Source organism: Lycium barbarum, chromosome 4, assembly GCF_019175385.1.
Source record: "Lycium barbarum isolate Lr01 chromosome 4, ASM1917538v2, whole genome shotgun sequence".
Lineage (NCBI taxonomy): Eukaryota > Viridiplantae > Streptophyta > Magnoliopsida > Solanales > Solanaceae > Lycium > Lycium barbarum.
Genome location: NC_083340.1, coordinates 114,219,774 through 114,232,474, shown reverse-complemented (window position 1 = coordinate 114,232,474; position 12,701 = coordinate 114,219,774).

Below are 12,701 nucleotides of genomic sequence, written 5' to 3'. Positions count from 1 at the left end.
ATAAAGCATCTAGGCAGGCCACTGCGGGAATCTTCCGCAAAAGGAAAGTGGATGTGGCCAGTATATCCCACATTTCAAACCAAAGACCAAAAGAATTGTTACCTTCCCATCAAGCTCCACCCCTTCTAAATTACTCTGCCCCTCTGTACAGCTCAGCACCCGTGTATTACCCACAACCAGCCTTCACCACTGTTGTGCCAGCGTACACAGCTCCACCCAGTGTCTGTGTAACTGCTCCTTCTTATCAACCACCACCATAACAAACGTACCAACCACCACCCTAGCAAAACTATCGCCTAGAACAAAACAACCCTCCACAAGCCTATCAACCCCAAAATAACAAAAATCAGCCACCACCCCTAACATATAATACACCACGTTCAGCTTTCGAGAAAAGACATGTCAGGGGATTCACAATGCTCCTCGAGCTGAGGGCTCGACTACTGGAGAGGCCACTGACCGCAAGGTTAATTCAGAAAGCCCCGCTAAAGCCAGCACAGCTCGAGAGCAGGTTCTAAAGAGTCGATCAGACTTGTGCATACCATTCAGCAGGGAATGGGTACAACACGGAGGATTGCGTAAACTTGAAGCACAAAATCCAGGATCTGATCGATAAAAGAGAAATTATTTTAGAAACTGCCGCTCCCAACGTAAACACGAATCTGTTGCCGAATCATTGAAACGGCGGGGTCCACATGATAGAAAGGGATGAAGACTGGGAAGCTTGTGGACCGTTGTCTCCTAAAATCACCGAGCCTCTTGAACAGATAGTTGTTTCCCTCACACTCTAGGAACAGCCCAAATTCAAGGTCTTGATCCCCACTCCAGGAGTTCCCAAGGTTATACCCATGTTCAGGATCTTGGTCCCAGCACCTGTGATAGCCCAAGTAGCACAACGGATTATGCTTGACCCCAAAAAGCCAATCACTGTCAAGGCGGCAATGACCCAAGGCATGACTCATTCAGGAAGATGCTATACTCCTGAAGAATTGGCCCAGAATGCCACAAGGAATGAGAATACTTAGAAAAGGGCAATAACCGACGGAGATGCCGAAGATTTCTGGTGGCGCATGCAGCCAAAAGATTATTCCATTATAGAGCACTTAAAGAAGACGCCGGCGCAAATATCGGTGCTATCATTGTTGGCTAGCTCACTGTCGCATAGGCACGCCCTCATGAAGGTATTAGACGATGCACACATACCAGTGGGTACGAGTAGTGAAGATTTAGCTTGGCTAGTGGCCCATATCATTGGGGAACATAAAATCTGCTTTTAAAAGGAAGAGTTGCCCGTCGAAGGGACGTCCCACAACAAAGCCCTCCATATCACCCTGGAATGCCGTGACAAGGCCGTAGGAAGGATACTTGTGGATAACGGGTCAAGCCTCAACATTTTCCCCGTAACCACCCTGACACAGCTTGGCTATGACATAGGTAAGATTCGCCAGAGCGGGACGAACATCAGGGGATTCGATGGATCCCTAAGTGATTCCTTAGGAGAAGTTGATCTACAAATCTGGGTCAGACCCGCCTCCTGCATAGCAGAGTTTCGGGTCATGGCAACCACTGCCAATTACAACATGCTCTTGGGAAGACCCTAGATCCACTCTGCCGGTGCGGTACCATCAAGTCTGCACCAGGCCATAAAATTTGAATGGCAAGGATATGAAATTTTAGTGGCAGCTGAGAGGGATATTCAGAAGTATCCTTACAACACTTTTCCTGTGATCGAAGGGAGTCCCCATTTCTTAAGCTTTCATATGGCAGAATACGTGGGGACCACACACGCGGAGGAAAAGGTCGGTAGACCTATGCCGGCAGTCTATAGAATGATTTCCTCTACCCTGCTGAGGAATGGTTTTGAAATAGGAAACAGTCTAGGAAGGGACCTCGAAGGGACAACAAAGCCTATGCCGATCCCGAAAGAAAACTACCACTTAGGTCTGGGTATACCCCTAACAGAGATGAGCTCTCCAGGGTGATCAAGATAGAGCCTAGAATAAGGAATCTACCTCGTTCAATTCCGGGCATGTAACAGTCATTCCCTAGAAATATGCCGATGTTGAATGAAGAAGAAGTTGATGGGAGTCTGGAGTCACTATTCCAAGAAGAGGGATGCTACGCGGTAGTTGAAGAAGGTTAGAAGACACTCAGCATATGTAGTCTGAGGTCGGAAGAGCTCCTGATCAATTGGAACCCCCCCCCCCACTTGGTTCCTCGGTAAAGAGATAGATTTTCCTTAAAATACCTTTTTGCTAAAAGTGGCGACATCGGCTGAGGCCCGAATGATCGCCTTTTCTAAATTACTTCGTAATGTTTAAAAACAGAAATGGTCTAATGTTGTTCTGAACCAGGACCACAGTTGCAATCAATTGCTTTTAAATTAATGAAATCCTCGATCTACACAAAATTGCTACCTTTATCGGTTAATAATAACAAAGTTTTCTTACTAATCGCGCAATAACGATCAATAATGATCCTAATTTTACTTTGCCTCGCTCTTTTAGTAATAACCATAATAAAACGACCAAAAATGTCATGACATGTCACGGAACAAAAGAAAGCAACCAACAGGAATATGAGGAGTACGACGAATCGACAATGATGCCACAATGGCTGGTAGAGGAGTTGGAAGAATTAGAAGAGAAAAAGAAGCCGAATATGGATGAAACTGAGGTGATCAACCTCGGTGAAAAGCAGGATGTCAAGGAGACACGAATTAGCCCTCACCTGGGGGCCACATAGAAAGAAGAACTCGTAGCTCTGTTAAAGGAGTATGTGGATGTCTTCGCTTGGTCATAAACACTAAAATAGTGGCCCACATATTACCCATCAAGGGGGGTTTTGCCCCAGTCAAACAAAGGACGTGAACATTCAAGCCAGGCATAAGTATCAAGATAAAAGACGAAGTAGAGAAACAGATCGAGTCGGGAATAGTGGAAGTAACATCCTACCCTATTTGGTTAGCCAACATAGTGCCGATACCTAAGAAGGACAGAAAGATTCAAATCTTATTAGACTACAAAGATCTCAACCAGGCTAGTCCGAAGGATAACCTTTCTCTCCCGAACATCCACATCTTGATAGATAACTGTGCCAAGCACGAGCTGCAGTCATTCGTGGACTGTTTCGCTGGGTACCACCAAATACTCATGCGTGAAGAAGATGCAGAAAAGACAACTTTTATCACCCCTTGGGGAGTCTACCATTCCAGGGTAATGCTGTTCGGCCTAAAAAATGCCGGCACTACATACATGAGAGCCATGACTACCCTATTCCATGATATGATGCATCGATAGAACGAAGTCTATGTAGACGATGTCATCATAAAATCAAAATTAAGCGCAGAACATAACATACACTTGCGCAAGTTCTTCTACAGGCTTCGCAAGTTCAATCTGAGGCTGAAACCCGCTAAGTACACATTCGCAGTGCTAGCCAGAAAGTTGTTAGGATTCATAGTCAGCCACAGGGGCATTGAACTGGATCCTACTAAAATCAAAGCGATTCAAGAATTGCCACCGCTCAAGACCAAAAAAGAAGTCATGAGTTTCTTGGGAAGGATAAATTACATCGGGTGGTTCATAGCCCAGTCAACTGTGATTATGGAGCTAATCCTTAAATTGCTCAAGAAAGACGCTCCCACAAATTGGACGGAGGAATGCCAAGGCGCATTCAACAAAATCAAAAGATATTTGAGCTATCCTTTCTTACTGTACCTGTCAGTATACGAGAATGCTTTTGGTTGTATACTTGCCCAGCATGATGAAGAAGGCAAAAAGGCACATGTCATTTACTATTTGAGCAATAAGTTTACATCCTGCGAGGCACGGTACATGCTCGTAGATAAAACTGCTACGCTCTAACTTGGATAGCTCAAAAACTAAGGCACTACCTCTCAGTGTTCACCACCCACCTCATATCCTGAATAGATCCATTGAGATACATTTTCAGGCAACCGATGCTCGTAGGAAATTTAGCAGTTACACCTCGTGGTTACGTCCGTTGAGATTCGTTAGGTGTTAGTTGTTCTAATCGTGGAAGCTGGAGCTACCTTAGGATATATAAGATTATATATAATCTCATATTATTATTATGGGGGTTTAAGCCCATGAAATAAGCTATGGAAGGATTTAAGAACAAGTAAATTAACGAATGGAGTTTGTCGGAACTTTGAGAAAACTTGGCAAAATTTTGGTCCAAATTGGGGGAGCCATATCTCCTAGAATATGAATAGTTTTTGTGTGTTTCTTTAATCCAAATTGAATTTCATCAAGTATACTTTCCAAAGCAACAAACCGTTAGTCAATGTGACATCGGAGTAAAAAGTTATGGCTGTTTCCAGACAGACTGTCTGAGCAGAAATTTTTGACAGACCATTTGACGGCTCGCAGTAATTTTGACGCCCCACAGAAATTTTTGCGGCCTGTCAAATTGCACCAGCCTAGCGTAAAATGTTTACAGTGAACCATATTTGACTAGCAGTTCTACGGACCATTTTGACGGTCCGTAGGAATTTTGAGGGCCAGTCAAAATGGGCGCAGAATTGCCCGGCGGGATTTTAAGTTCCGCTTTATATAATTCATTCCACTTCATTTGGACATTTTATTTTTACCAAATCAGATCCAAAAGCTCTCGAAAAACCCTCTCTTCAACTCCATAAACCAATCCAAGCTAAAATCCAAGGGAGATTAAATATCAAGAGGCAAGAATCAAGAAACCCATGTGTTAGAAGTCTTGCTAGGGTTAGTAGACTCCAAGAATTCTTTGGATATTGAAGCAAGGGTTTTCATATAAGTTGATAGCTTGCTCCAAAGCTCATTCTTATGAGATAAAAAGGTCAGTTTTCATACTTATTACATGTTATCAACAATGTTTAGTTGTTGAACAACTTGGGTAGAAGGAGAAAGTAGAAGATGAGTTCTAAATGTAGTTTTTATGATGTTTTTGAGTAGTAAGCTAACTTGAGTTATGATTCTTAGTATGATATGGATATAATCTTGCTATGGAAGGTAATAATAGTGATGAGGAAGCATTATATGAAAATGTGCTAAAATGGGTATGAAGTTGCTAGCATAAGTCAAACATATGGATTAATTTTGAAGGCTTAATGAAGTGTGATCACTTGATTATGATATTATGAGTGTATTATGGATGTTATTGTGGTTGTTGGGAGTTGTTTTGTGATATGGTGGAAGTTGACTAAATAGGGGAAATGCTGCCCAATTTTCATTAGGTCATGAATTATTCTAGTTTGAATTTAGGAGTATCATTAAGGCTTAACCTTGATATGAATCCTTCTAAATGTAGATTATTCAAGCTTCAACGGGGACTGCTAAGTAGTTAAGAAGACAACGAGGTATGTAAGGCTAACCCTTCTTTCATTAAGGCATGGTCCCATTGCTAAACACCTTCATATGAGTTCCATAGCGTCTTCCAAATGACTTCATTCCTAAAATCGCTAAGGCTCATGATTCTTGATAAATCTCATGACACCATTGGTCCCATCCTATGATAGTTGATTCTCTAAGGAAGGATATAATGAAAATGACGATGACGATGATAATGATGAGAACGTAAATATGCTTCTATGTATATATATATTTATATATTAATGTACGATTACTGAAAGCACAAAGCTTGCATGGCCGGGTTTGATATCTATCGCGCACACCACTGTAGTTGGGTACGGATAACACTGAGCCTTGGTAGGGCCAGGTATGTATGACATCGAGCCTTGATATGGTCGGGTATGCTATGGATACGAATATGTATATGAATACGGATACGAATATAGATACGAATATATACATAAATACGGAAACGATTATGGATACGGATATTGATATATGTATATGTATATATGTATGTACACGAGCACGCCTTAGAAAGGGAAGGTCCCTATGAAAAACAAGTAAGTAATTACGATGATATCTACTATCTCCTGATTCTCCCATCTTATGCTATTTCTTATGCTGTCTCTTATGCTCTTATAATGATGTTGATTATGCTTTACATACTCAGTACATTATTCGTACTGACATCCTTTTGTTTGTGGATGCTGCGTCATGCCCGCAGGTGGACAGGGAGACAGGCTTGATCCGTAGATTTCTTATTCAGGGACTACATAGAGGAGCTCCATTTCATCCGGAGCTACAGCTTTTGGTATTATTCTTTTGTGTACATATCTATGGGCATGGCGGGGTCTTGTCCCGGCTATATGATGTGACATACTCTTCTTAGAGGCTCATAGACAGTTGTGTATTGTTAGATGTCTTGTAGCCTTTTCGGCTTATATTTTGCACATTATTTCGATAGCCTCGACTGCTGGTGTACATGGATGTGGGCATTGTGTCGATGATGACATAAATATATTGTTGTCCAATGAGATTAGAATTAATAATGGATAGAAATTATGACTAAGCTATGTGGCTCGCCTAAATGTAAATGTGAATGTACGACTAGAGGTGCCCGAGTGGGTTAGCATCGGGTGCCCGTCATGGCCCTACGGTTGGGTCGTAACAAAAGTGGTATCAGAGCAGTTCTGTCCTAGGGTGTATCTACGGTCCGTGTCCAGTAGAGTCTTGTTTATGGGTTTGTTGCGCGCCACAATTATAAATAAGAGGCTGCGGGCATTTTAGGAATGAATGCCTTTCTTTCTTCATAAGATCGTGCGATAGAGCCATGATATAAGGATTTCTCTTTCCCTAACCGTGCATTATGTGTTTCAGAAATGCCTGTAAAGAGAAAAGCTACGGCAGTCCAAAAGGGCAAAACAGTGGCAGGAAAGCGGGCTAAAGGAGCACCGCCAACGGTTGTAGAGAAAAGTGAGTCCCAGAATGCAGCTCAATCTCAGTCCTCCCACTTAGTACCTATTTTTGAGGAGCATGAGGGAGCCTCAGCCCTAGTTCCAGGACCCCCAGCTCCTCCACCGGACGCTTCAGGCCAAGATGTGAAAGAGGCCATTCATTTACTTACTCAGTTGGTTGCCGCTCAGACTCAACGGCAAGGTACAGGGCAAGGTGATAGGGCTATTAGTGCAAGGGCCCGTGATTTTATTCGCTTGAACCCTCCGGAATTCTTCGGGTCAAAGCCGGATGAGGACCCTCAGATTTTTTTTGATGGGATGTTGAGGACACTTCGGTTAATGCATGCTTTAGACATTGAATCGGTAGAATTAGCATCCTATAGACTCTGGGATGTCGCGGTTCATTGGTATACGGTTTGGATGGCTTCACGGAGAGTCAATGCACCTCCCCCGGTATGGCAAGAATTTGTGGATGCCTTGCTCCGACATTACTTACCTCCATAGGTTCGACAAGCTAGAGCCGATAAGTTCTTGAATCTTAGGTAAGGAAGTATAAGTGCCTTAGAGTATAGTCTCTGCTTCAATTCTTTGGCTAGGTATGCTCCAGCCATGGTAGCGGATATGGGTGACCGAGTGCACCGATTTGTGAGAGGGCTAGGGCCACATTTGATGGATAGGTGCTTGACTGCGTCCCTTTAGGATAACATGAACATTTCACGCATTCAAGCCCATGCCCAGAATTTAAAGGAAAGCCAACAACAGCAAAGTAGTGAGTGTGAGCATGACAGAGGGTATAGCAAGAGGGCTATATCTTCGGGTCCGACGGGTGAGTTTAGAGGAGGGCAAAGATAACAGTTTTCTAGGCATTCAGGACATTCTATGACTAGTGCGTCTCCACGGTTTACAGGCCAGATATTTGATAGATCTACTTATTTCGGGCCAAGTCAAAGTTTCAGGGCTTCGAGTTCTCAGTTCAGGGGTGATTCGAGTCAGGCTAGGCTACCCGTGCCATGATGTTCCCAGTGTGGGAAGTTACATTGGGGCCAGTGTGGACTAGGTTCAGAGGTTTGCTATACATGCGGTCGGCCAGGCCATATCATGCGTGATTTCCCCTTGGTTGGTAGTAGGGGTAGAGTCTAGCCTTCAGGATCGACAGTCGGGTCTTCATCATCGATACGCCTTATGGGGCAAGGTTCACAAGCGTCGGTCAGCCATGGTAGAGGTAGAGGGAGAGCTCCTAGTTCTAGTAGTCCTCAGCACTGTATTTATGCTTTGGCTGGACGCCAGGATCTTGAGTCTTCCCCCGATGTCGTCACAGGTATATTATCGGTATTTTCTCATGATGTGTATGATTTGATATATTCGGGCTCCACATTTTCATATGTTACTCCATATATTGCGGGTCGGTTTGGGGTCAAACCGGAGTCGATCAAACCTTTTGAGGTATCTATACCCGTTGGTGAATTGGCAATAGCTAGTCGAGTATATAGAAATTGTGTGGTTGTGATTTGTGACCATCATACCATGGTTGATTTACATGAGTTAAAAATTGTGGGCTTTGATGTTATCATGGGCATGGATTGATTGGCTTCTTGCTATGCCAATGTTGATTGTAGAATGAAAATGGTTCGCTTCCAGTTTCTGGGAGAACCAGTTTTAGAATGGAAAGGAAACACTGCGTCCCCGAAAGGTAGGTTTATTTCCTATCTCAAGGTAAGAAAAATGATCGCCAAAGGTTGTATTTATCATCTAATTCGAGTTCATGATGCAGAAGCTGAATCGCCAACTCTTCAGTCTGTCCCCGTGGTTAATGAGTTTTCGAATGTATTCCTGGAAGAGCTTCCAGGTCGCCTTCCCGAACAGGAGATTGATTTTGCTATTGATGTGCTACCAGAGACAAAACCCATATCCATTCCTCCTTACAGAATGACTCCCGCGGAGTTAAATGAGCAATTGAAGGACTTGCTTGAGAAAGGTTTTATTAGGCCTAGTTCTTCCCCGTGGGGAGCACCGTGTTGTTTGTGCGAAAGAAAGATGGCTCCTTGCGAATGTGTATTGACTATCGGCAGCTAAATAAAGTGACAATCAAGAATTAATATCTGCTTCCGAGGATTGATGATTTATTTGACCAATTGCAAGGCGCCAAATAGTTTTCAAAGATAGATTTGAGATCCGAGTATCATCAAGTGCGAGTTAGGGAGAAAGATATTCCTAAGATAGCCTTTAGAACCAGATACGGCCATTCTGAGTTTCGGGTAATGTCATTCGGGCTGACTAATGCACCAGCAGTATTTATAGATTTGATGAACAATGTGTTCAGGCCCTTTTTAGATTTATTTGTGATTGTGTTCATCGAAGATATCCTGGTATATTTTAGGTCTGAGGCAGAACATTCAGATCATTTGCGTACCGTTCTTAGAGTTCTTCAAACTCGAGAGTTATTTGCCAAATTTTCTAAGTGTGAATTTTGGTTGAACTTAGTGACCTTTTTGGGGCATATTATTTCAGCCGATGGTATTCGGCTAGATACCCAAAAGATTGAGGCGGTGAAGACTTGGCCAAGGCCTACAACACCTACGGAGGTTCGTAGTTTTCTGGGCTTAGCGGGTTATTATAGGAGATTTGTAGAGGGCTTTTATTCTATTTCTGCACCACTCACGAAGCTGACCCAAAAATCAGCCAAATTTCAATGGACAGATGCTTGTGAACGTAGTTTCCAAGAGCTAAAGGATATATTAACTTTTGCCCCAGTCCTGACACTTCCAGAGGGATCGGAAGGTTATGTTATCTATTGTGATGCTTCAAGTGTTGGGTTAGGTTGTGTGTTGATGTAACATGGTAAGGTGATTGCGTATGCTTCAAGACAGTTGCGGAAGCATGAGAAAAATTATCCGACCCATGATCTTGAATTGGCTGCAGTAATTCATGCATTGAAGAGACATTATTTGTGGCATCCATTTGATATTTATATAGATGTTGATATTTATATAGATCATAAGAGCCTTTAGTATATCTTCAAGCTGAAGAACTGAATTTACGGCAACGGCGATGGTTGGAATTGTTGAAAGACTATGATGTTAACATCTTGTATCATCCCGGGAAAGCAAATGTTGTGGCTGATGCTCTTAGCCGTAGATCCATGGGAAGTTTATGTGATGTGCAGCTAGAGAAAAGAGAGATGGCTCGTGAGCTCCAGCAGTTAGCTAGCCTAGTTGTTCAAGTGGTGGACTCAGGTAGTATAGGAGCTATCATTCAAAATGCAGCAGTCTCGTCACTAGTAGTGGAAGTGAAAAAGAGTCAATACGAAGATCCCATGCTAATTCATTACAGAAATACACTTCATCAGAAGGAGAAGTCATCATTTAATATTTCTGGAGATGGAGTTCTCCGATGCCGAGGCAGGTTATCTGTTCCTGATGTTGCAGGATTATGCCACCAAATATTGAGAGAAGCCCATTGTTCTCGTTATTCTGTTCACCCAGGAGCAACGAAAATGTATCATGATCTTAAATCTATATATTGGTGGAATGGGATGAAGAAAGAAATAGCAAAATTCGTAGCTCAATGTCCTAACTGTCAGCAAGTAAGAATTGAGCACCAAAAGCCGGGTGGATTGTTGCAAGCTATAGAAATTCCAACTTGGAAATGGGAAGTAATTAACATGGACTTCATTACAGGCTTACCCCGTTCTCGACGTAAGTATGACTCTATATGGGTGATTGTGGAAAGACTCATGAAGTCAGCCCATTCCTTACAAGTCAGAACTACATATGTAACAGAAGATTATGCAAAGCTTTATGTTAAAGAGATAGTGTGACTTCACGGTGTTCCAATTTCTATTATTTCCGATAGAGGGACTCAGTTTACAGCCAATTTTCGGAAGTCTTTCCAAGAAGGTTTGGGGACTCAGGTGAGCCTTAACATGGCATTTCACCCACAGACGGAAGGGCAAGCTGAACGTACCATTCAGACTCTTGAGGATATGCTACGGGCATGTGTATTGGATTTTGGAGGTTGTTGGGATGATCACTTACCACTTATTGAATTTTCTTATAACAATAGTTATCATTCTAGCATCCAAATGGCCTTGTATGAGGCTTTATATGGGCGAAAGTGTAGATCTCCAATTGGGTGGTTCAAAGTAGGAGAGACCAAATTGATAGGGTCAGACTTGGTCCAGCAAGCTATAGAGAAATTCAAGCTTATACAGGATCTATTATTAATAGCTCAGAGTCGTCAGAAATCCTATGCGGATAATCGCCGAAGAGACTTAGAGTTCCAAGTGAAAGATTGGGTATTCTTGAAGGTGTCTCCAATGAAGGGCGTCATGAGATTTGGCAAAAGGGGCAAGCTTAGTCCGCAGTACATTGGACCTTATGAGATTGTACACAAGGTAGGCCAAGTGGCTTATGAATTAGACCTACCTACGGATTTGGAGTCAGTCCATCCAGTTTTCCATGTATCTACGCTTCATAAGTGCATTGGGGATCCTTTTAGAGTTGTACCGGTAGATGATGTACAAGTCACTGAGCAATTATCCTACGAAAAAGTTCCCACTGCCATTCTAGATAGGCAAGTACGGAGACTCAGAACCAAAGATGTAGCTTCATTTAAAGTCTTATGGAGAAATAATAACAGAGAGAAAATGACATGGGAAGCAGAAGAAGACATGAAATTCAGGTACCCATATTTATTTCCACCTTCAGAGGAGACTCAAGCAGAGACCTCATTGCCCTCAGGTATGTGATGCTTTATTCAATGTTTTCTTGGTCGTGTGTGGCCATGGTTGTTGATATGTTGTTGTAGCCCTGTGAGGCGATATATATTTTGGGTTGTTCTGACAGGATGGTAATGCCATATTACAGGATAAACTCTGGCGAAATTTTTGTAGAATCCCCAAGAGTCTATCATTCGAGGACGAATGTTCCTAAGAGGGGGAGAATGTTACACCTCGTGGTTTCGTCCGTTGAGATTCGTTAGGTGTTGTTGTCCTAATCGAGGAAACTGGAGTTACCTTAGGATATATGAGATTATATATTATCCCATATTATTCTTATGGGGGTTTAAGCCCATGAAATAAGATATGGAAGTATTCAAGAACAAGTAATTTAAGGAATGGAGTTTGTCGGACCTTTGGGAAAACTTGGCAAAATTTTCGGACAGGATTTTGGTCCAAATTGGGGGAGGCATATCTCCTAGAATATTAAATGTTTTGGTGTGTTTATTTTAACCAAATTTAATTTCATCGAGTCTAGTTTCCAACGCAACAAACCGTTCGTCAATGTGACATCGAAGTAAAACGTTATGGCTGTTTCAAGACAGACTGTCTGAGCAGAAATTTTTGACAGACCATTTGACGGCCCGCAGAAATTTTGACGCCCCACAGAAATTTTTGCGGCCTGTCATATTGCACCAGCCCAGCGTAAAATGTTTACAGTGAACCATATTTGACTGAGCAGTTCTACGAGCCATTTTGACGGTCCGTAGGAATTTTGAGGGCCCGTCAAAATGGGCGCAGAATTGCCCGGCGGGATTTTAAGTTCCGCTTTATATAATTCATTCCACTTTATTTGGACATTTTATTTTTACCAAATCAGATCCAAAAGCTCTCGAAAAACCCTCTCTTCAACTCCATAAACCAATCCAAGCTAAAATCCAAGGGAGATTAAATATCAAGAGGCAAGAATCAAGAAACCCATGTGTTAGAAGTCTTGCTAGGGTTAGTAGACTCCAAGAATTCTTTGGATATTGAAGCAAGGGTTTTCATATAAGTTGATAGCTTGCTCCAAAGCTCATTCTTATGAGATAAAAAGGTCAGTTTTCATACTTATTACATGTTATCAACAATGTTTAGTTGTTGAACAACTTGGGTAGAAGGAGAAAGTAGAAGATG